Raw genomic sequence first — 25,728 nt, forward strand, 5'->3', positions numbered from 1 at the left:
TGTTACACAGTGGTAAACATGGCTTTGTCCCAACTTTTTTCAGATGTGTTGCCATGCCATTTTTCTTCTGTTCCGCTGTGAATAAAATAAGGGTTTATGAGATTTGCAAATAACTGCATTCTGTTTTTATTCATATTTAACAGGCACCCTTTTTTTGGAATTGGGGTTGTACAGAAAGCCGGAAATATTAAAATTAGGGATTCTGGGATTGCTTATCCTGGCTCACAGTCGCGACCCGTGTTTGATGTAATGCATAGAAAGTGTGCTTTTGGTACCATCACAACTCAAAATCTTGACATGGCAAACCTTCTAATATTTCTATAACAGGTTAAAAAGATATTTCCAGGAAAAAAACCCTGCATACAACACAGTCGGAACGCTGTAGAGTCGTTAATATAGTTTGCTTTAAATATTTGAATGGCAAAGGTCAACTTGTTTAGTTTTAAAATAAAGCTGAAGGAAAAAAAATAATTACCTAAAGCGAATCTTTCAGCATGTCTTTTGTGTTGACCAAGGCCTCGAGGTAGCGGCTGCTGGTTGCAAAACAGCATAGGCGTAAATAATGCGACAATTATTGCACAGGAGGTTTTGCATTTAACAGATGGTTGATTACAGAGCCATTCAACCAGACTCTTGTCTTTACAGAGGAAGGGAATGTTTGCACCCTGGCACTGTGAGCTCATAGCTAGCTTCTGACACTTGGATTTCATGTGGTTTGCTGTTAATGCTAACAAGCTGTTACTTAGTGAAGTACAAAATCCCGAAACTTATTCCCCGTTGTGTGAAGACAGTCCAAAGCAATTCTCTGTATAATGTTAGAGTAGCAGTTGGAGAGCTGGGTTCATTTTACTTACTCACAGCCCACTTTTGGTTCCAATTTTGGTGTTTTTTAGTCCTGCAACTGTTTTGGACTATGCCTGTTAGGATAAAAGCAGTACATCTAAGCAGTAGCCAGGCACTCATATGTTTTGGACTGAATTATAAAGATTTTTCCTCTTAAGGCTGCACCATTTCCCTTTCTTTTTCAATTTTTTTCACTGAATTGACCAGAACAACAAAGCGTTGTCAGCCAATCTGGCAAATTTTGGCCGCTCAAGTTATTTAACCTACCAACCATTTTCACAATACAAAAATAAAGGATTAATTGTTCTATTTTGCCCATTAAAATCTCACCTGTTATTTAAGATACTGCTGGTATCTTTAGTTAACCAGACATAAAGCTATCATGAGGGCTGAAGCTGTGATTGTAAGCTAAGCGGACAGTCTCTTTAACCTCCTGTCCTGTGGTAACCCAGCATTTCTCAATGCATGCGTAAAGGGGGAATTGCTGGCCCATTTAAGTGAAAGACTTGACAGTAATTGGAAATGTCACTGTATCGCCTTAAAAATCCCCCTCCCCTCCTGTTTTTTTTTTTGGAGCAGAATCACCTAAGGCAGAAAGCAGACCAACGGCTCAACAACTGCCAAGAACAGCCACTAAGTTCATTTTCTCAATTTTTCTCTCCCGCTCTGCCTCACTTTTTCTGTATCTGCACCTGATACCCTTCCTTTCCTTTCGCTCAGTCGCCCGACCTTACTTCCTATTTTCTACTGTATGTCTCTCCGTCCTCCTTCCTCTCATGCAGTATGCACAACCATGTCTTCAATCAGTTCAGTGAACCCCAGCTTAGCCTGCAGATTGAGATATTTTGTGTTCTACAGAGAGACGGGGTGGGTGAGGGAGAAAAGGAGAGGGAAACGACTTGCAAATGTACAACTTTATATCTATCAGTGCAGCGAACCAAACACCAGGTCTGCACTGGGTTACGTCCTGAATCGAAAAGCAAAAAGAAAGAGACAAAAGGAGAGAAACAAGAGGGAGTATGTGATGGTCTGCCTTCTTGCCAAAAGGCTACAACAGATGGTACAGCATGCTTTTATCTCTGGAGCCAGAATGGTTTAAATCACTTTTTTATATAATTGAATCTATTTTTAATTTGACTTTTGACTTTCCTTTTGCTGCTTACCCAAAGTGCTGACTACAATGGCAGCTAAACATCAAAGCAGTTTATGAAATCTTTTATATTATTTTTTGGTGAGCCCCTCTGAATGAAGTACTTGATTGTAAAGAACACTATGACTTTCACATTTCTAGGAGCAGAAAAAACAAGCATCCTACATTTAATGCTTATGCATCATGGTCACCTATAACTAATGGTTGAAACTTTTATACTCACAAGTCTTTTCTCCGAATTAAGATGCATTTTTTTCACCGTACATAAAAGTAATCTATTCATCTGTATCTATTTTGCTTGACACATGAGGACCCTGTACAAACGCATTGAAAGTAGAGCTCAACATGAGCTATTTGCCAATATATCAGTGTAAAAAATCTGATATCAGTCGGGCCTGTTCCCAGTGGAAGGACTCCACCTGGGCTCACCAAACTATTAATGGACAGAATTTCAAAACAACAAATGCCGGAAAGTTTGCAATTTTGTGACCTCTGAACCAACCCTCTGTTTTTTGCAGATGATGGGGTTCTTTTGGTTTCATCAGACACTGACCTCCTGATCACACTGGGACGGTCTACAGCCAAGCAGGATTGAGAATTAGCGCCTCCAAGTCTGAGATCATGGTTCCCAGCTGGAAAAGGTTGGATTGCCCACTCCTGGATGAGTTGCTGCCCCAATTGGAGAACATTATCTCAGGGTTAGGATGACCTGCAGATTGGCACAGCATTGGCAGGGATGGGGATGACATACAAATCTACTTTGGTGAAGAGAGAGCCAAGTGTGAAAGCAAAGCTATTGACTTGCCACTCGATTCACAATCCCTCCCTCACCTACGGTCGTGAGCTGTGACTCCCGACACAATAAGATCACGGATACAAGCTACTGAAATGGGCTTCCTCTGGTGGGTGTCCATTTCAGACTAGCTTCTCTACTCTCAAGGATTGGGTGTAGCTCCAAGTTGGAGAACAGATTCAGGACATGCTGAAGAGATTATATCTCTCAGCTGTTGGAGCCCCAGCATTTGCTCCTGGAAGAGCAGAGGGTGGTGGCTGGGTGGAGGGGCATCTTCCTTGAGACTCCTGTCGCTGTGTTTTTGATCCCAGATAAGGAGCAGGATGAACATTAAGTTGCGAGCAGATTATTTTTAGATTATTTTGTAGGTAATGATGTCTACTCTGATCAAACTAACTGCCATAATATCGAGCCATCTTACTGTTGCCGTAAAACATACGTGAATATCAACTTGTTAATTAAAACTATTGGAATTAAAAAGAATCGCAAAAAGAAGCCAGCTGGCTTTAAGTGAACAGTGTGATATTTGGCTGCCAGCCACCGAGGGGAATCCCAGCAAAGAGAAACATCCCCATATCATATTTACAACGGCAAAGGCCGAAGCATTATGTTGCAGGAACCTTCAAAAAGCAGATTACAGGACTTTGTTGCCTGATGTCATTTATTATCAGTGCTATGAGACTGTTTTATTTGAGTGCATCAAACTGCCCCATGTTTTATGATGCAGTGCTGTGTGTATGAGTCGACAGCTGCACACATTTGGATGTATTGTACCGAATTATACTGCATCAATGCATCATTTTAGATATAATGTAATACATGATAATATAGAGCCAAGTAGTCGATTACCCAACAACTTTCCATATCTGTTAAAAAACATTTTTTAGGAATAAATGTGAGACTGTCTTTTATGATATGTTTGGATTTAAGATTCTTTATTAAAAAGCAACAGTCAAAAATCCAAAATCCAAACAATCTGAAGCACTGGGAAAAATACTGGAAAGTACTTTCTATTACTCTGTAGCCCAAAAATTATAGATGACTTAAATACTGCTCTATCAGGGCATATTGTTGCATTCATGTGTTTCACTCCATCACAACGCTGTTGGTTTGTGTTGCATTTTGATCCCGTACTATAATAGCTCTGCACTTCGTCAGAGTTGAAGCAGGACAATAGCTGGAGGCAGCCAGCTGTCAGAATCAATGAAACCCTGTTGTACAAAGAGGAGAAGACCATCAAACAGAATGAAATATTTAACTATGTCACGAACTAATGTGATTTGGTGTGGCTAAACAGGTCTAAAAAAAAGGAAGGAATTAAGTTTAGGAAAGAGCAGAGAGAAGGACTGAGGTATCAGGAATTCCAGATCAATACAGCAGAGAGTTCACAGAGCTCGGAAGTTAAACCGACCGGGAGACTATTAAAAAAAATTCAGAGGAAGACAGAGGAGCTGCAGAGGCATACAGCAGTCTGTTAGCCTCGCACAACAGAAATCTGATTGTAATGACAACAAATTAGAAAATAAGTATGAACAAACATAATAAACACACTTAAACCATAAAAGAACTTTAAAGTACATTAAACAAAACCACATTTCCTATTGATCTGGTTCATTTAAAAAAAATGCATCACAACCTGGTCTCCATTTCATCCAATTCAGAATTAGTTAAATTCAGTAACCCAAAAAAACAAGCGTACAGGCAAAGAGACAGAGACCACATTCAAACACTCACTCATACACACTGTAGGTGTTGACATGCTATCCGCTGCCCTGTGACCCAAGTATGTAACAAAAAAAAAAAGAGCCAAAAGAGTTGGTTATGGTTTCTCTTTTTCTCTAAGTTTCACCATTTTGCCTCTTTGCACCACAACAGATTTCAGAGGAAACAATCAGAGTGCAACTGAAGTGCAGACTCTCAGCTGTAATTCAAAGGGTTGCCCAAAATTATTGTATTACACAGTGAGGACTTAGGGCTTGAATGAAATTGGACAATTCCCTGTTTCATGAGCCAGATGTGATTTTTTTCTTCATTTTTCCCCATAAATAAAGCTTGTTAAAAGTCTGGAGTTAATTCCAAATGTGGTATTTGCCATTGGAAGCTGTTTCTGGGAACCAACAACATCCAGTCACAGGAGGACCAAATGCATGTGAAACAGGCAAATAATTAACTTAATTAATAATAATAATAATAATAATAACAACTCAGACAAAATGCAGGATTATTAGGAATGACCAAATCAGTGGCCGCTGAGCTCAACATCATGACCAACCCTAGATGTCCACAGATTCCCACAAAGGTAGATGAGCGCAGGATCCTTTCAATGATTTACATTTTTATGTGATCTGCCCCGGGACTACAGACGTAAATGAGCAGTTTTGCTCCAGGAAGGAGGTATATTATTATCCAAGCCCATCATAAAAAAGAAGGCTTCTTCACACAAGGCTCATACTGATGATCACCAGAGTGGACAGAAGAAACTAAGATCAACCTGTACCCGAATGGTGGGAACTTGGAATGGGCTACAAGCCTATGCATAACGCAGTACCTGCAAAACATATAGGTGTCACGGGGATGCATGGACGTGTGGCTTCCAGTCACATTGGGTTACTATAATTATTGATGGCGTGACAGAAAGCAGAAGCAGACAGAAGCTCTCTGCAGTATATAGAGCTATTCTTTCAGGCATGTGACAGTAGTGATGGAAAATTACCCGAAACATACTGTTAATGTAAACCCAGACGTTTTTAAAGGTAAGGAAGCAGAATATTCTTCAGTAGCTGAGCTAATCACATGATCTCAACCTCATCAACTATGTATTTTACAACCAGAGAACATAACTGAAGGCAGAAAAGCAAACTACAAATGAAGACAGCTACAATAAATGCCTAGCAATGCATTATAAATTGTGATGTCTGTGGTTTCCAGATATCAGGCAGTCTTAACAAAGTATTAAAAATAATCAGTTTCCGTCTGTAATTTTTCCAATTATATTTAAGCCCCTGAAAATAGGGTAGTGTGTGTAAAAATGGATGTTATTCCTCAGTGGTTAATTAACTTATCTTCAATGAATTAAGGCTGAGCATCTGCACCTTAATTGCATCTTGATTGTTTCATACGCAGGAAAACTACAAAAACCATCCAAAGTTTTTCCACATCGAACCGCGTGTCCCAATTAATGTGCAGGAACGGTGTGATTGATACAGTGGTAATCATCACTTTGCTTTACGTTAAGATGTTACTATCAGCCGTTAAAGTCTGCCTTCAAAAACCAGTCTGGTCTACTTCAGCTCAGATTAATTCAGATTAGCTGTCATGTGCAATCTAGTCCATTATTTTTTCCCCAATTACTCTGGCTGATTACACTTCTACTGAGATTAAAACTAGGTGGAGCTTTGCTGCGTAATGCTCTGGATCCAAATATGTAAACGTATGTTGCGTGTATGTGTGCACGCACGTGTGTCAGTGAGTTTTACTGGGCTTAGAAAGACAGCTTAGGTATTAGCTGGTATAAGCCACATTTTCTGTTCATGGTTTTTCTGTCAGCCCAAACCATTTACAGTGAGAAGGTTGACTAATGCATGCTGGGAAAAGCCAAGTTGCCTGGGGAGCTAATTAATTGGCTGACTATGACACTGCTGAGAGCACTGTGTCTGACTGAATGTTTAAAGGGGACTGTCCTCTGAAATGTGCAACATATCAGGCTTGAGAAAACGGCCGTACGCGGGCAGCGAACAGCAGGTGGGAAAGAAATTCATGACTCAGCTGGTTTTAGCAGTTCATATAGAGTAGAGTAAGCTACAGCACAGACACCAAGTGTGCATGCTCCTCAAAGACGAAGGCTGAATTTACATTTGTGCATGTTAGAAGCAAGATTTCGGAAACTTTATTCACTTTGAAAGGTGTATCATCGAGTGTTGCTGAACTGAAGCATGAGTCTGTACAATGAAATCCCATTTATTAAAAATGCTCCAGTGAATGCACTCACCATTAAACTGCACTGCAAAAAAAAACAGCAAGCAAAGGAGGTGCAGCCTGTCCGCTTTTTTAGTCATAAAAAGCTAATGTCCCTTAGGTTTTTTTGTGAGTTCACTTCACTTGTTTAAATTTGTTTGTGACGTTTCTCACGAGAAGCCACTGAGAATCTAAAAATGGCCAAACCAAAGTAAAAAAAGCTTGGGAATGTTCATACACCAAATTAAAATTTCTTGAATTAAAAGACCAGGGTTTAGTTACAACAAAAAATTAATGCATACATAAATATGTGATGTAAATTGGTAACCTGTTAAGGCAAGAAGGTTCAGTGCCTTCCTAAAACATATGCTACAATGTTTGGGCAGCGAATGCAGTCGTCATTCCAAATAATACTGTAAGAAACACAGATTTTTGAAGTCATGAAACTCTTATGATCTCCCAAGCTGAAAACTCACGGAGAGTGCATGGCCAGACTGCTTTGAGCTGAGACAAATTCAGTTCAATTCAATGTATTTATTTATCCAGCCCCAAATCACAACAACAGTCGCCTCAGGGCACTTTATATTGTAAGGTAGACCCTACAATAATACATACAGAGAAAAACCCAACAATCATATGACCCCTTATGAGCAAGCACTTTGGCGACAGTGGGAAGGAAAAACTCCCTTTTAACAGGAAGAAACCTCCGACAGAACCAGGCTCAGGGAGGGGCGGCCATCTGCCGTGACCGGTTGCGGTGACAGAAGGAAGACAGGATAACAGACATGCTGTGGCAAAGGCAACTCTAACTCAAATAACTGTTCGTTACAACCACGTTATGCTGAAGACCATCTCTGAATGCAGCAGAAGACCTCACCAGATGTGTCTGGTGTCAGATAAAAACAGGAAATTGAGCAGGGCTCGCAAAATCGCTAGCCCGACGTCCCGGAGCTAGCGATATCTCCGGTCGGGCGACCAAAATCTATCTCAGCCCCGCCCGTCGGGTTATCATATAGCCCGACGGGCAAGGCTGAGATAGATTTAGGTCGCCCGACCGGAGATATCGCTAGCTCCGGGACGTCGGGCTAGCGATTTTGCAAGCCCTGTTGAGGCTATAGTTTTCAGAGGATCACCACAATTGGACAATTGAAGAAGCATGGAAAAAGTTTGCTGTCATATTAATATGGACCAAAATCTCTGAGAAATGTTTCCAGCACCGTTCTCAAGATAAAAGGGGGTTGAACTCAATAAAGTGACATTAATAATATCCTAAAGTAATAGGATACATTTAAAAGTAATCAGACCTAATTCTGTGTATGCTAGCACAGGCTTTAAACTCTTTATCCTTAACAACGTTTGGACATGGAGAAAATTCAAAGCCTCAAAGCTGCAAGTTTTATTCAGTACCTTAATTCTAAAACCATGTTAACACTTAAAAAGGTTCCCAAAAGTAAAGCTAATACTGACAGCATGCATGGCATCCTGCAGAGTTTCCCAATCCACTCTTGTGATCATTTTATAGGGATCACTGTGTGTCGCTGCAGCTAGTAAAACTTCATCAGCACCGTTATTAAGTGAGCAGATGCTACTACAGCTGAAAACGGGAAATAAGGTGTCATAAAAAAAGCACTCTTTGTTTTAGAACATCTTGACAGCAGCATACGGCCCACCTCCGGCAAGAGTAAATGTGTAAAGGTATTGCACTCAGATAGTCAAATCCGATCTGTCAATCACACCGTGAGTGGGACTGTGCCACCTTTCCGTGCTTCAAATTTTCTGTGAGTTTTGTCACTTCCTTTGGAAGTAAGTTTCCTCTAAACAAAAGCAAGACGAAAACTTTCACATCATTTAAAATAACAAGGGATGCAATAACAACAAAGATTTTTCCTGTAGAGCAGCAGACGGATGATTTTTTTCTGATAACTGAATGAATTCTTTCATCTATAAAACTAAAACTAAAAAAATAAAATTCTAAAAACAAGGAAATAAACCAGGGAAAAGCAGAAAATACATTAAGGAATGCTGAAATAAAGAAATGTGCTCGCTTTGCTTTAAATACCTTATCAATACTCAAAGTCCACAGCATTTCACTTCCTCTCAACTGAACGATTGATTGAGGGTGTAAGATTAATCACGGCTAGTTAACCCACGTGTGATCGTGTGCAGCTCAATGCACATTTGCATCGTAAAAGATTATTCGAGTTTTTATTTGGCCTAGTCTGACTTAAAAAAAACAAAGTCTCTCTTCTCCGTCCCCCAGCTTCCAGATCTATGATTGGCTGCATCCCATTTGTCATCCTGTCCATCCGTCTGTCTGCCTATAAGCTGGCCATCTGTCTTTCTGTCTGTCTGACTGCTTGACTCTTTGCTTCTCTGCCCGTCTACCCATTTGCCTGCCATCTGTTTAACTGTCTGCAAGTATGTCACTCCTCTGCTTGGCTGTCTGTCTGTCCCCAGTCAGAGAGAGACAGACTGTGGATGACGGTGCACTTACTTCAGCAGGAAAACACTAGTCGGAGGCTGGTGTCTGTTTTAGCACTGTGCAGCACTTAAGGTCAGCACAACAACGGTTACCATGATGGTGATCTATTATTAAGAGGAAGCCCAGTGAGCGCACACACACACACACACACGTGCAGCCCTCTCTTGAGATGAGCATGCAGTCTGGCTGTCAGAAGAAAACAGATCCATCAACAATAAAAACACATTAAGTGACTGCTGGAACATCTGGGCACATATGCACGACCTAAGAGAGAGGCTGGGATACATGCTGGTTTATTATTCATAAAGAGAAACAAGCATATAAAAATGAATAGTTAAACAGTGCAAATGAGCAAGGTGCTCTGCAGCTGCACGCACGTACACGCGCCGAAGTGACGCAAGCACCAACAACAACAAAACCCGGGAAGTAAAGCTTCCTGTCATTCAGCGCACACACAGACACACAAACACAAACAGTTGGCCAGTGCTCAGCACTCCTCGACTTGCCAGAGGTCAGTCAGTTTGATAAAGAATCCTTGCATATAAATTGCTTCATAACAAGCCATCTCTCTGAGGCAGTGCTCCGTGTGCGTGCGGGAGAAGATTTGTGTATTTGTGCATTTAATGTGTGTGTTTATTTGTGTGTCTCTTTCGCTATGATCCTAATGTTGTGTGTAGCTTGATTGAACAGAGTAAAGACCTGCCTGCCTGGGGAACAAAGAGCCTAAAAAAAAATAAAAAAAATTCTAAAAGCCTTTGGCAACATCCAAACCTGGAGGACGCCGAGCTGCACCCCCCCCCCCCCCCCCCCCCACCCACTTACGACTTTCTTCTCTTCCTTCTTTTTTCTTTTACTCGCTTCCTTTCCATCACTCACTTTTCCACCTCTAACCTTATCATTTCTTTCCATCACAGTATCCAATCTCCTTCGCTGCTGCTCTCTGTATCCTCAAGTCCTTGAATTCTATTTGTTTTTTTGGTAAATTCCACCTCTCACTCAGTCACTCTTTGCCTGACGTTTTCTCACTTTCAATCCTCTGTTCAAACCCCGTTTACTGATCACCTCATCAATACTGACTATTTCCTTTCCTTCATGGGGGTGTGTGTGGGGGGGGTAAAAAAAAATGAGATGCGATGGACAGGAATCAATTAATGAAGTGTGTGTTCCTGTGCAGAGCTAATGCTGCGTGTACAAGCAAGACAACAACTGCTAGAGGGCACGCAGGGAAGACTGCGATGCATACACTCACACACATCCAAGTCTATTTTCACTCTCCCCAACCCGTCTCTCATCCACCCCCCCACACACACACACACACACACAGCTATTTTTGGACAGTCACTGGAGAGAAGGTAGGAAAAAGAGAGTTTGACAGGTACAGAGAGAAAGAGCACCAAAGAAAGGAATCACAAAGATTCATAAACTGAGGCGGGGAGACCAGGGAGAGAAAAAGAGACAGATAGATGAGACAAAGATAGAGAGACAGAGATGGAGAAATAGGGCAACTGTTGTGAATGAGCTGAAAGAATCAAAATGTCAGAGTGGGTGTGTACTAGTGTGTGATGTTGGGTATCAAGTGTTTACCTCAACATCAAACGTATGTGCATGCACACAGAGACGTATGTGCTTGATGAAAAAAAAGGGGAGAAGAGAAAAAACACACACACACACACATCAAACATCTTCATCAGGTTCATGCTAACAGGTGTGCAAGAAAGGAGGCGGCGACTAACTCACACATCGCAACATGAAAGGTAGCAAAACACACGCACGTTTCTCGTGCTAAGTGTATTAGGCTGCGATCCAGCTTTCAACACTGACACTTCAAGAGGAAGAGGTGAGGCGTTCTTTTGGTGTTCTGTTTCGATGAAGTGCTACGGGTTAGAACAAGTTTTGTGTGTAGTTCTTTTATTTGGACGTGTCACTCCCATCTGTGATTTATCTGGCATTAAGATGTTAATAATCTTGGCAAACATGGGGACTCAATGGCATCACTGTGTGAAAAAATATAACTGGAAGCTATTCTAGTTTAGACTATCAAGGATGTGTAATGCAGCAATTTTGTTCTGGCGCATACGGTAAATTTGTCGCAAATGACTGATGATTGATCAAAAAAGAAATTTATCAAGTAAACATTCAGAGGGAACATTTCAATTTTGGTCCTGAGAAAAGCTGCCACGAAATTTTGTGTAGGCACTCATGATTCTGGAAGGATGGTGCGCCTACGGTTTTTGGTAGTAGTTTATTCTGCGTGGCACAGATTCAACAAGGTGCTGGAAACATTCCTCAGAAATTCTGGTCCATGATGAAAAGTTTCTAAAAGTGCTCCAATGGATTGAGAGCTCATGACTGTGGAGGCCATATGAGTACAGTGAACTCTTTGTCCTTTTCAAGAAACCAGTTTGAGATGATCTAAGCTTTGTGACACGGTGTGCTATCCAGCTGGAAGCAGCCATCAAAACATGGTTACACTATGGTTACACTAAATTCTAGCCCTACTATCTGAATGCTGCAGCAGAAATTAACACTCATCAGACCAGGCGACCTTTTTCCAGACTTCTCTTGTCTACTTTTGGTCAGCCAATGTAAATTATAGCCTCCTTTTCCTCTTTTGAGCTTACAGGAGTGGCACCTGGTGTGGTCTCCTGCTGCTGTAGCACATCTGCTTCAAGGTTCGATCTCTTATGTGTTCAAAGATGCTCTTCTGTGTGCCTCGGTTGTAACGAGCAGTTACTGAGTTACCGTTGCCTTCCTATCACCTTCAAACAATCTAGCCATTCCCCTCTGACTTCTGGCATCAACATCGCCCAGAGAGGTGCGACTCACTGGACCTTTTCTACTGTTGACCATTCTCTGTAAACCCTAGGGACGGTTGTGGGGAAAGTAACAGTAGATGAGCGGTTTCTGAAATGCCAAGACCAGCCAATTCTGGCACCAACAACCATGCCATCACTTATGTCATCTTTGTTGCTAGCATGTGATTGGCTAATTAGAAATTTGCCAATTGAGTGTATCTCAGTAACATTTCAACAAATCTTCATGCAAGCCCTTTGGCTACCCCCTAACTTTTTAACTAGTATCACTGTCAGTTCAAAACATCCAGTACTTTGGGGTATGACAAACGCTAAGCATTAAACTTAAAGTACTGCCTTGTGCGCGTATGTGTAAGCAAAGCCTCAAATAGCTGCTAGCATGGCTGCAGACCATCATGGCCTGTCAACACATGAGGTATTTAAAGCAAGTTTTTCATTTGTCCATCTCACACGTCAGAAGGAACAGATACGTACGCTTCTGCCGTAATCAATACAGCTGTCTGCGCAGACTGTGCACAGGCTCGTGCTTCACTTCCTTTGGTGGCTCAAACTCAATAATGTGACCAAAAGCATCCTGTATAGACAGTGACAGGGAACTAGAATTTCCTCCTCCATCCTCTAGGAGTTGAGTTGGACTCCTTGTGTTTGTGCAGTCTGTACTCTTTCCAGGGTTTTATGGTGGTGAGAAGGTCATGTGAAAGCAACATCTAAAAGCTGCTTTAATATTATGGTAGAACTCTAAAATGGTGCTGCTAACTTTCAGCTCTTGGAGATAGACAGATATTCTGGGTTTAGGATATCTAAGAAACTAGCCTTCAGCATTTCAACAAAAAAAGGAATAAGTTGTGGATCAGTTATTCAATACATTTTTTAACACAGGCCGCTGTATAGTGCAACCCACTGATACAGTGAGAGCTCCATCACAAAGGTAGAAAACCACCAATGAACCTGAAGTGAAAAAACAAACAAACCGCAGCTCAGAGCTGTACTCAACATCTCAGCCGGAAACTTCATGCGCTCACGACCTCACTCGGTAATAGACACCCCCACCCCTTCACATCTAACTGACTGGAAGGCTCAGAGCCACTTAAGAGCAGTCATGAGTCACTCTCTGATGCTGATATCACCATCACCATTCCCATCAGCCCTCTCCCCTGTGGTCCCCCCTCCCGCTGAACGCTCCGTGGGGATCCGCCGAATGGAAGGAAACTTGCTACTCATGTCAAATACAGAAGACTGTTGTCTCCGTAAAGTGAATTAGTTTTCTGGTATTGCTCTCAGGGGAGCAAAGCTTCCCTAAGTGAAGCGTAACATAAGAGAGAAGCAAAAGACAAAGACCCCCTGCCAGCAGTAGCATGGTTTAAATGAAGAACGTTAACGATGCTAGAAACGACAGTTTGTAAAGGCTTCTAAAGGAATATTGTTTCCATGTCACGATTACGATTTAGGTGCTTTATTAGTAACTTTATTTTTTGTTATTATGATTTTTTCCTTTCCCTTTTTCCTCCACTGACATGTACCAATCCACTGGTAAGAAAAGCAGCTTCAGTATTTTATAGACTCAGGCGACTTGATCAATATATCAGCTTTTGAGAATTGATGTCTATTGCACACTGATTTATTTTCGTACGCTGACCAAATTATATGCCCTTGAGGCATTTTCCCATAACAGGATACCACCTACATCAGCGGTCCCCAACCTTTTTTGCGCCACAGACCAGTTTAATGTCAGACAATATAAGCTGATGCAGATAAATACAACTAAATAAAATGATACGACCAAGACAAAAACTGTGGTAGTTTGTAAATATAATAAAAAAAAAACCGCAAATTCACTGTGTAATTGTGTAACTTTATTAGCAGCGTCCTCCTGAAATGAGCCAATAACAATTAAAATTAACATCCTCCTCTCTGCTCCTTAATGCTCTCTGGTCGCTATGGTAACGCTTAAATGTTTCTTTCAAAATAAGATACGAAACTGCAACACGGGAAAAGACCCAGGGAAACCGAGTTAACGATAAAAACCCTGAAAACCCGGCGGTTGGGGACCGCTGACCTTTATGACAAGAAAACTGTGGTGAGTGCAGTGGCACTACATCAGGGAAAGCAGGGTAACCAAGACGAGCAGTGCTTGCCTAGTCAAATATAAAAATACACATCACTTAAAACACACCAAAGTGAAAGCAATCTCTCACAAAAATGACATCACATCCACGCAAGCTGTGCTTTGGTGCTCTTTTGGCAGCTTGTACAACTCTCATTATTGATAACCTTGTGCATTTGCCATTGCCATCACAGCTATTTTCAAAATGGACAAGCTTGAGGAAAGACTGTGCGATCAAATTATAAGACACATATGTGGAAGTACAGGCATTCCCAGATGGGACAGGGCTCATGGAGGGAGAAGTGTAAAAGAGTTACAAAACAGGTATGGGGTCTTCACACACCCCCGTTCTCTACTAGCCATCGGGGCAGGGGGCTGGGAGGAGGTGTTGGCTGTCCGATGGGCCTCCCTGCTGCCGCGGAGCCTGGGGCGGTCTGCTTGCCTCCACCCCGGGGGAAAGGGTCACATCTCTTGGGTCTGGGTGCCGTTTCCCCCTCTGGGGGTGAGGGTACCTGGACCAGGGGTATAGGGTATGTTTGGGGAGTGTGATTGTGTGTACATGTCCATGTATGTCTATTACTAAGTTGGGTGAGTGCTGAGTGTTTGTATATGTGTGCATGAGGGTGGGAATGCATGTTTGTGTCTGTGTGTGCCTGTTTGTCTGTGTCTATATGTCAGGTCGGGTCTTAGACTCCACCTCTCTGGGAACACCCAGGCCCTCCAAAGTGTGGAGGCCTATCTCCCCTCACCACACTCCCTGCCAGTGACTGATGCCCTCAGGGGTTGGTGCATTGGTGGTTCTTGGTGTCCGGGGCTGGGCGCTCAGGTATGCACCAGCTCACTCCCGGTGGCTACTTGGCGGGGCCTGGTGCCTGTCGCTCAGTCAGGCCTCTTCCGGGGCAAAGGGGACCCCCCGGGCCTCCGGCCTCGGGGTCTGCGGCTCGGTTCACTCTGGCACAGCTGGCTGCCGGCAGAGCCGGCGGGCACGCCAGTGCAGCCCCCTCTGGCTTCTGCTCCGTGGCTACTGGGTGACCCCTCATCTGGGGATCTCCTCAGCCCTTCCCAGGAGGGTGGCACGGATGCCCCTCCGGTGGTCCACCTTGGGCTCTCGCACTCTGGGGCCTCTGGATGTCTGAAGCCTGGATCTTCTCCATGCCTGCTTCATGCCCTGGGGGACGGGGCTATGGCCCCCCACACCCTCTAGCAGACCGTTACATGGGGAAACCTTTTGAATACAAGCGCGCTGATCCACACAGGTGTGCACACGGATGTTCACTGTTCGTAGACATAAACTACACCTTTCTTAGCTGCTACTTCAAAGCACATTGTGCGCTGTCTGTCCTGTGTGCTGCACAACAACATTCAATATTTAGTATTTACTGCTGTTCACACTTAGCTAGATTAACGGGATGGTGTTGTGTTTAGTATGTTGCTTTGGTTTTTTTTGCTTGTTTTCTCTTCTTTTTCTCTCAACAGGTGATCCAGGAGATTTTTTTTTTTCCCTTTTCTCCTTGTCTTTGTAAGTGGCCTTTCTCACTGTCCCTCTTCCCTTCTGTTTTTCTTTTCCTTCCTCTCTTTCCTATCCCCCAGTCATGTCTGTCCCATCTGTAACAACTGAAAATAAAATAAATAATAACAACAAAGGTTGATCAAATGGACCAATACGGCAATGCCATGATGATCCATTTGGCAAAATAAATCCATTTGGTATCCTTGTTGGTCTTCAGACAACAATTCTGACGGCTAAAGAACCAAATGGGACAGACAAAAAAAAAAAAAGAAAAAAAAAAAAAAAAAGAGTTACAAAACACTTTGTTTACATCCTTAGGATTATAACCAAAAATAGCAAAATGGGCTTGTACAAATGAACATATCAGAATCAAAATCAGACAATCACGCCCACGTAATTCAATAATTGGCCAGCATTGCAGTGTTGACAAAGTAGGTAGGGTTATAAAATGCTTTCTAGGAATACCTTACACAATAGCGACAGTCTAAAAATAGCTGCCTGACAGACAGACCATACCTGAAGCCTTTGATCTCACATAACCTTGCAGCAATACGCACATACAAACTAGTTTACTTTATGCATATCACTACCTCAAGCAGCTTCCCTCAACAGTGTCTGTCTCTAAGTACAATGCTCATGCTAGCTATAAAGAAGCAGTTAAATCCTTAAGGGACTCTGTCTCAGTAAAACAGTGTTAAATAAACTCGGGAAGAAAATAAGGAAACTCTGAGGACGGCAGCAGAAGAGAGGAAGTGCGCTTGCGTTATGAAGAGGAAATAAATGGAGCAAAAGACAAAAACCTTTACACACACTTAATGCTGCTACACCAAATGTGCACGCACATATATGCACACAAACCTGAGAGGCGTTGGGCCAAACAAAAGAGCCACAGAAATCAAATAGATTTCCTTTATCACCTTGCTGGCTCCAGCCACCAGAACATTAACACAATATTTATTGATGCTGCCACTGCTCCTGCTGCTGCCGCTGCATTATGGGAGCAGGGATGAGTGAGCGAAAAACAGAAAGATAGGAGAGAGAATGAAAGGGAATTTAAAAAAAAAAAAAAAAAGCGGGAACAAGGCTGAGGTCCAAATCATTTTCTAACTAAGCCTCCCGCTCCATCTCCTAAAATCTGCTGACAAACAATAAAGAAGGTGAATCGGAGCCAGGGAGGCTCGGGCTCTGCCAAAAACCCGGGAGGAGAAAGAGCAAAAGGGGACGACAGGTGGGAGGAGGGAAGGTGGGAGGGAGGGAGAAACACAGAGAGATGGAAGGCTGATCCAGAGCTCCCGTCTCCACTGCCATCGGGAGTTCATTAGCCTCTGGAAGGAGGGACGACAAGGACAGAGATTGAGGATGAGCATTCTGCCCTTCACCCTCTAGTGACCCCGACTACCTGCACCTCCCATCCTTTACCCTACATCTTGTCTTTCATCTTCTATTACTACCTTTCTCCTCCCTCTATCGCTGTCTTCAACTACCACCTCAACAACTCATCACCTTTGTTCTGCCTCTCTTTTAAGTTTATCCTAATTTCTGGCAGTTCAAAACACACATTTAGCATCTCAACACATGTACATTAAACACAAATAAGCGCAGTAAAGGCTTATTTTCCTCTCGTATCACCGTGCGTTTACTACAGCAAAGGAAGGCCTGACATACTGTTTCTATCTGTTGTTTACTCCCCTCGCTCAGCACACAAACATACACATATATACTCCTGAAACTCTTCCCATCAGGAGCTCAGGCGGCATCTGTCAGCCTGTCCATCAATGTGCTTACAACCAGACTTTTATTTTTATTTTTTTCCCCTGGAAATAAGAGTAGGAGGTAGAGAGAGAGAAGAGAATAACCCAGCAAATCAGGAAGAAAAGGGAAAATGTGTCTGAGGCATAATAACACATTTTAAATGTTTCTGCTTCATACATTTTTAACTTTGTGCACGAGTCACCTGAGACTCTACAACTGTGGGGTTCGCCTCTATTTTTACCATGACATTGAAGAAATTACCCTACATCTTGTGTTCTTAAAACTAACTTAAATATTTCACAGATATACTATATTACTTAAACATATGTACATATAATATGCATCTCTTAGTACAGCTGATGTAGTTAAAAGGGTCCTATTATCCCCATTTTCACTTGCCTCGAGTTAGTTTGCATAATTTACAGATCAAAATAATCCTCATTAAATTAGGCCTTGGTGCAGCACCATGTAACCCTCCCTTTAAGCTAATTGGCTGCCCCTCCTCAACAAAAAGTCTGAACATTAAATAGATGAGGCTTCTCATAGTCAAAGTTGTGTGCCTGAAGATATCTTAAGGATATCTGCTGCCTGTGTAAATTCAGGGCCACTTGAATAGGTTTTGCCAAATACCCTTGCTCTTATTTTGACAGTTCAGTCGCTGCATACAGCAGTGGCCCCTCAGACAAACTCTAATTCTACCTTCTAGGACCGCAGCTGGTCATGATATACTCCTCTGGAGCTCCACTGTGAGCAGGAGGGTCACCCTAACCAGAGCCTGCAGCAGGTTGACAGCTAGTGCTGCTACTCTGTAGTCCTCTGAGGCTACAGAGTAGAACAAGGACTACCTCTACCAGCTGCAGTCCAAGACTGACCAGCACTGAAGTCTGTCTGTAGGATGAGGAACTTATTGCAACAGATTCTTTTTGTTCTCTGCTATTTATTCTGAAAAAGCATATATGGGATTATATATTACTTCGGTTAATAAAAGGTGGGTGCGCTTTCTTTCGTGTGCATACACAAGCGTGCATGCCCTGCTTTGCTACTGCAGCAGTTCTGTGGGAAACACAAGCATAATCCCTCATTATTTGAAACTTTGGGCTGGTTTACAGTACCAGAAAAAAAGGATAAAGCAATATGTGCTAATTCCTGGGCGATACCACTATAAAAATAATTATAGTGAACTAGCTTTACTCAATAGAAACATGAGACACAGCCAATATAAAGTCGACAGAAGTCATTCCAACCATGTTTTGACAGACAACACGAAAGGCCAATGACAACGAGAGCAGCACAGTGCTGAACCACTGATGTGATGGGTATAGAGTTAGAGCCATAACAGGTTAGACTAATGCATCCAGCAGCCGCACACATGCTAACGTTTGGGCCACTGCAGCTGTACACAGTATGCAAGTATGGCAGGAGTGCGAGCGACACCCCAACATCATATCTGTGATCCGGTCACACATCTAGTCCATATATAATCCTGACTGCCCACTTCATTGAGACAGTCCTGCCATAGGAGGACCAGAGCTGAATGAATAGTTCATTTTTGCTTATTTTCTCCTTTGTTTACATGTGAATGTTTCTTGAATTTACCTGCTTTGCTTATTTTAAACTAATCAAATAATTAACTTTTCCATTTTGTTTGTGTTCTCCCGTAAGACTTGAAGCTTTCGACCGGTCAGACCTACATCTGTGGTTCCACACAAATTTTCCAAACAAGCAAACAACCAGGTCCAAATCCTTTTGGAGTCGCATCGGAAAGGACATCCAGGGTAAAAAAAACAAAACAAAAAAAACAATAGCAGGTTCTATATTTCTATATATACCTAAGTTTTTTTTTTTATTTAAAATATAATTTTATAATGCTCTACATTATAGTGTCTGCCAGCATATCAATAACATTTCAACTAAAACTGACCTTAGAAATAACGAGGAACTTTTAAGTTTGACACAAATAGTCATTACACTGATATGAAAAAATTATAATAACAAGTTTTTTTTCCCGACACAAAGTTTTTGTTCAAAAAGGCTTTCCTGTAAAATGTAACAAAAAAAAAAAAAAAAAAGCATCATTAATTTTTCTGAAAAACCATCTGGTGTACCACAGCATCCACTGCTCTCATTCAGTCAACAAGGAACAGGTTTTGCAGACCAAACAGTTAGGAAGCACATTCCAATTACTCCTGCAAAAGTCTTCTCTTGAAATATGTTCCACATTTTCCTCCTCGCCAGTGTTCTGTGCAGGTGTGCAGACTTTGCAATTATCCCTTAATAACAAGGCTGACTCACAGTGACACAAGAAAAAAAATGTAAAAATGAAAACACCCCCTCTCCCCTTGAAGTCTGACGTCATCTCCTGCTCACAGAACAGCAGGTTAGCATGTGCGCGCAAGCACACGCACAAGAAGCCGCTAATGAGGTTCTAGGCCACAGCGGGGTCATCTGCTTCGAGCAAACACTGACAGAACACATCAGGGTAATGCATAAAAACATGCCTGCGGCATTTAAGCCAACACATGGTTAGTTTCGTGTTGCAAAACCTCTAAGACACGACAAAAATCTGTGCAGGACAAACTAATTAACACAATCTGAACTAAGCTAAACTGTAATTGAACTAATGGCAACTCCACATATGAATTTATTCTGAATAAAACATTAAAGTTTTTGTTGTTAAAAGTATTTTCTACTTTCCTGATTTTTTAGCATATTTGTCTTAAATTTGTCATCATCAGACACATTTTAATATTCCAGTTAAATACAAAATACAGCTTTTAAATGCTGATTTCATTTATTAAGAGTTATCCAAACCTGAGTTATCCAAAATTAATTACCCCACTCCTCATATTAAATCATGAAAAAAACTGATTAACCATATTTTTTGGGGAAAGCTGAGTTCAACTTTACAAGCAGCTGCCAGTCTTAGTGCCAAACCTGTTGAGCATTTCTAAGACTTTATTACTTCAATAAACCACAGTGACAGTCAACAGTGGTATTACCTTCCCAGTAATGGTCCACCTACCAAAAGAGCTCATCAATGACTCATCCAGGTTGTCATAAAAGAACCCAAACAACATCTAAAGGACTGCTGGTCTTATGTGCCTCAGTTAAGGTCAGGTCATATCAACAGTCAAACATGGTGGCGGTAGTGTGATGATGTGGGGCTGCTTTGCTGCTTCAGGACCTGGACACTTTGCTGTAACTGATGATCACACCAGCAAGTTCACCTCTGAATGTCTCAAAAAAAACAAAAGAAACAAAATGAATGTTTTGGAGTGGCCTAGTCAAAGTCCGGACTTAAATCTAATTGAGATGCTTCGGCACGACCTTAGACAGGCTGTTCATGCCGAAATAGCCTCCAATAACTCTGGAAAGAAGAGTGTGCCAAAATTCCTCCGCAGTGATGTAAAAGACTATCATTGGTGAGTATCTCAAACGCATGATTGCAATTTATGCTGCCAAGGGTGGCGGTGGCACAACCAGTTATTAGGTTTAGGGGGCAATCACATTTTTACACAGGGTAGGTTTTGAGAAACCTTTTTTATCCCTTAATAAATTAAATCACCATTGAAAAACTGCATTTTGCATTTACTCTGATCTTTGTCTAATAATAAGCGTTTGAATGTGACAAGTATGCAAAAACGAAGAAATCAGGAAGGGGGCAAATACATAAATAGTGCTGTGAAAAAGTATGTAGGAAATAAAAAGTAACAATAATAATAAAAAAATTAAGAATGTTTAATCGTCTCAAACAACAAGAAATTTCAGCTGAACATTTACAGTATTGTGACACATACACAAATCCTCCTCAGCTAGTAGCCCACATGCTGCTGGGTTAGTTAGTTGGTTACTAAGCAGATCAGAGCAGAGAGCTATGAACATGACAGCTAGCCAACACGCCTGAAGGCAGCCATACACACACACACACACGCTCAGCTGGTTCCCATCCTTCCTATACGACAAATCTCAGAATCTAACTCTTAAAAAAAACCCAAAACAACAACAAAAACTATACACGCTTTCGCAGCCTTCATCAGCGATGTGCGTAAAAACATCCATTTGTGTGAGTGTGTGACGGATTGAGGGTACGGTTTAAGTGACGTCAGCCGTCCATTCATGAACAACATCTCTCCTCCTCCTCCTCATCATCACCTACGTAGCCAGCTAATGCGATACAACACACCACGTGGGGGACCTTACCCCCTTTTCCAGCCAATCAGAGCTGAGCGCTTAACGCAGCAGACACTAATACTCACAGACACACACGCAACACTACACCCACGCCTAGACACACGTGTGAGTACGGGCACATGTGAGGCTTAAAAGGTCTGCAAATGACATAGTGCGAAGGGAGAGGTGGTACGATGGATGGATCGATGGATGGATGGATGATGGATGATAGGTTGGTGGAGAAAAGCACAAAAGTGTGGATGGAGTACAGAAAGAGAGGGAGAGTTGAATGAGATGGAGCAATGGAAGATGAAGAAGCAACTGAAATACAGACGACTGGCTGGAGGGCTGTCATCAAAAATGTGGAAGCAAAATAACAACAGCACTCATCCCCATTCGCTGATTTTGTAAACAACCACTGTCTCTAGGCGAGCGAAGAGAGACCCGAGGGAGGGAAGGTGGGGAGCGGGAGAGAAATGAGCATGAGTGAGAACAAGATAGCACTGCATCAGAAAAAGATATGAAAAAAAAATTAAGAAGGGGATAGAGAGAGAGCTGTAATACCCCCACACACCGTGACTCATCTCCGGTTTCATACCCAGCGGGAAGAGGACGGTTGTGTGTCTGTGTTTGTGTGAGGAAGACAATCTGAGGTGAAGGTATGTATGTGTGCGCATCTGTGCAATCGCTACCTGCATCCGTACTTGAGGATCAGAGTAGGTAGGCATGAAGCACGTGGAGTTGTTGGCATACGTGCAAAGGTCTTGCTTGCAAGTGGCGATCATGATGATGATGATAATGATGCACATGTGTATGTGTGTGTGAGGAAGGGTAGGTGGGAGGGAAGGCTGTCACAACTGGGAACATTTAACAAATCTCCAGACAATTCAAGCTAAATTGATTCAACGCTAGAGCCACTTCAGCCTTTCTGAACTAAAAAAAAAAAAAAAAAAAAAATTGATAAATTGCTCCATCCGTTAATAATTAGCACTAATAGGCAGATATACTCGTGTTCTTTGGAGGTTCTCCAGGCAAATGTTGAAGAGTAGGTGGCCACAGAGCTCTGCTAAAAAGAAAAATTTAAAAAAAAAAAAATCACACAGGAGGCAAATGCCCCAGTTATAACCCATTAATCCTGCAGACATCTGACTTGCAGCATCACCATCTGCATCCACGTGTCATGTCCTGGTGGTGTTGTTGTTTCCCCCCCTCCAGGTATGAATGCATCTGCCACACTCATATACACACAGAGAGAGCTCTGACTTAGAGGTAAACAACAGCCCCCCCTTTTCTAACGCCAGCTAGATCAGCACAGCACGAAGCAGGAGGAAGGGGGATGGGGTGAAGGGGGCAGAGAGAAGTTGCTCTAATTCCTTGATGTGTGTATGCTTGCGTGCCCAGCCTTCCTAAAAGCAGTACAGCTTCCGCTGGTCTCTTTTGCCCGAACCCCCCTCCCTCCATTTACCGAGCAGTGAAGAAACCTGCAAATCCCCAGGGCCTGCAAATTGTTTGGTGCCACCAACACCCCAACCCCACCCCATCCCAGACCTCCTCCTCTCTTCACAACTTCACCTCATGCGCCTCTCCATGTGTGCGACCCTCAACACCCCCGCAAGTTTTCTTTTTTTCATTGTTTATATTTAAAATATCCCACACGACTCACCCCACTGCCGCGAACAATTACGCCCCCAAAAATATAAATACATAATAACAACAATAACCACACTCTTGGATACGCTCCAACTAACCAGCTCGCACTCTTTTGATTCCCACGGGGGGAGCTGGCTCGTTCACGTCACATTTTTCAAGCACAACAACATGGCCCGAGTTTCCCCGGTTAATTTCATGTCCCTGTAGTGAGTGCACCGGCTCTGCTTTCAAAGGGGCTGTTTGTCTTTTCTTCACTGCAACACGTAAAGCGCATATCCCCACGCCTCACCCACAACATCGCCACCTCTCCAGGACCCATTTGCCCCGCTCACTGGCGGAGCGCCACAGCCGCGACTGTGACTCACAAGTCCGCTGCGAGAAAGTCCGTACACAGCTGCTAGCCTAGCTCTGATATAGCACTAGCAGCAGCAGCAAAGTGGACTTCGGATGTTTATTTTCTTCTACTTTTATTTATTTATATATATTTTTTTTTATAAAATCAGCGTTATTTCTTATTTTACCTTGATCGCTGTCTGCTTCGGGTACAGAGACGTCCTCAGTCCTGGACGGCGGGCGATTCCCAGAGATTAGGAGATCATTGGGAGCCAGGCACATGTAGTTCAACAGCGGAGGCGGTTTAGGACTAATTCAGCGTGCCCACTCGGTGCCCTGGCAGGCTGTTAGCAGTGCAGCTAAAAAAGCTGGCTCCTGGTCCACGCTGGGTGACAGGACTGTCCCTTCCCCTCCCCTCACCTCACCTCACCTCTCGGTGTGTTGACAGCGCGTCAGCTCTGCAAAGACCTACGACCGAGTCCAAATCCGAAATAAAAATCCCCCCCAGCCAAAAAAAGTGGCAGCCAGGATGAGATACAGCCTCCACAAGTCAATAACAAACGGAGCGGGTGCAGCGGCCGGTCCTGCTACCGTTCACGGCGTAACGGGCTGCGAGGTGCGCACAACATAGCGCTCACAGGAAAGCGTGTCGCATTTTGCAAAAAGCAACCCCAAACGTGGTGTCAAAATCCGACTGTTTTCCTCTCCGGTGCCAGCCGCACGGGAGGAGGAGCAGGAGGAGAAGCGAGGATTTAAAAAGAAAAAGAAATAACGAAAAAGAAAAAAGGGTCTGCTTTATTTCCAAGCGATGAGTCAGTAAAGATTGCAAGCCAGTTTCGCAACGTCCCCTTCCTTCAAAAATAAAACACAGCGCTCTCTCCTCCTCGTCTTCTTCACTTGCTCCGGTGCCTTGCCTCGTTTCCACTCCTCTGCCCGGTGCTGTGTACGTGCACACCGCTCTGCACAAATGCACAGGCGGGTCTTCTCTTGCAAGCCCTCTCCCTCCCACCCCCCGGGAAAAAAAGAAAAAAAGACAACACACAGAGAGAGAAAAATCAGCTCTTATCATCAGCTTGAAAACTCTTTTGGCGCCATATTTATGGCGTACTTTCAATTCACTGTTACCGCAAACTGCACTTCCTACTCTGACAAACGCTAGATTACTGCGCCTCGGAGAGGAGATCGTGGGGATTGAACCTTCACCTGCCAGTTCTGTCACAGTGATACAGCATTACTGTGTGGAAGAAAGTTATGTAATGCAATCACACACACACACACACGCACACACACACACAAAACACATCTCAGCTATTTTAAATTATAAATATTATCCTTAAGAATTAACAGATGACTCATCCGTCAATGCACATTTGGCTATATGAGCTCAGCGAGATGTATAGTTTTTTGAGCTGTGTCTAAGTATTTATCATATCCCTAAAAAAAGGAGCTTCTTCATTCATAGGAAGAAAAATAAAGCTGTTAAAAAAATATCTGACAAAGTGCTGCCGATCTAAACCTTCTCTGTATATGAAAAGATAACCAAACATCAACAACAACAATGGCTGACATGTGACTGCAATAACTGGGTTTAGGAGCAGTTTAGAGCCTGAATAAAGTGCTCTTGAGCAATAGTTCTCTGGATGGTTTTCCTTGGACACTGGCTGCTATTTTACTCATTTCCAGTCCAGTCCTTGTTCCTTACGATTTTCAGAAGCTACTTAACACTGACCTATGAATCATTAAAAGCATAAAAAGGCACCTAACTAATGGGATGAACCAGTGTTGTGTCTACACAGAACAGAGAACTCAGCAAAGAACCAATTTTACATTGTATCTTTAGGCACTTTTTTACTAACTGTGACAAAGCACATATTTTTTCCCATTTCTTTTATTTAATACAAGCAAAATTCCAACGCTAACACAGTTATAAAGGCATAAAATAGCATTTAGGCAGCAACAAGGTGATTCTTAAAGAGGTTTTAGCTGAAAACTTAGCATATCTAAGCACGGTGTGCAGTGTCAATTAATGGCAGGCCTGAAAACTACCTATAGCAGTTGCTTTTCTTTTCTTTTCTTTTCTTCAGAGATCTGACACAGTGGTACACTGGTAGATCCTGCATTTTTAGCTGATCACTGAAGCCTCCTCAGAGATGATGTCAGTTAAAAAGGTGGCT

At 42.6% G+C, this 25,728-nt stretch overlaps 1 protein-coding gene across 2 annotated transcripts in view; it reads right to left on the reverse strand.

The window, feature by feature from the left end:
- Nucleotides 1-24,658, reverse strand: part of jade2 (jade family PHD finger 2) — a 221,614-nt gene extending 196,956 nt beyond the window's left edge. For both annotated transcript variants that reach the window (XM_063485581.1, XM_063485580.1), the window contains exon 1: nt 23,743-24,658. The gene's annotated coding sequence lies outside the window, so the exon portion shown is untranslated. The remainder of the gene's footprint in view (nt 1-23,742) is intronic.
- Between the last annotated feature and the right edge of the window lie 1,070 nt (nt 24,659-25,728).

The sequence above is a fragment of the Pelmatolapia mariae genome, linkage group LG10_11, assembly GCF_036321145.2.
Source record: "Pelmatolapia mariae isolate MD_Pm_ZW linkage group LG10_11, Pm_UMD_F_2, whole genome shotgun sequence".
Classification (NCBI taxonomy): Eukaryota; Metazoa; Chordata; class Actinopteri; order Cichliformes; family Cichlidae; genus Pelmatolapia; species Pelmatolapia mariae.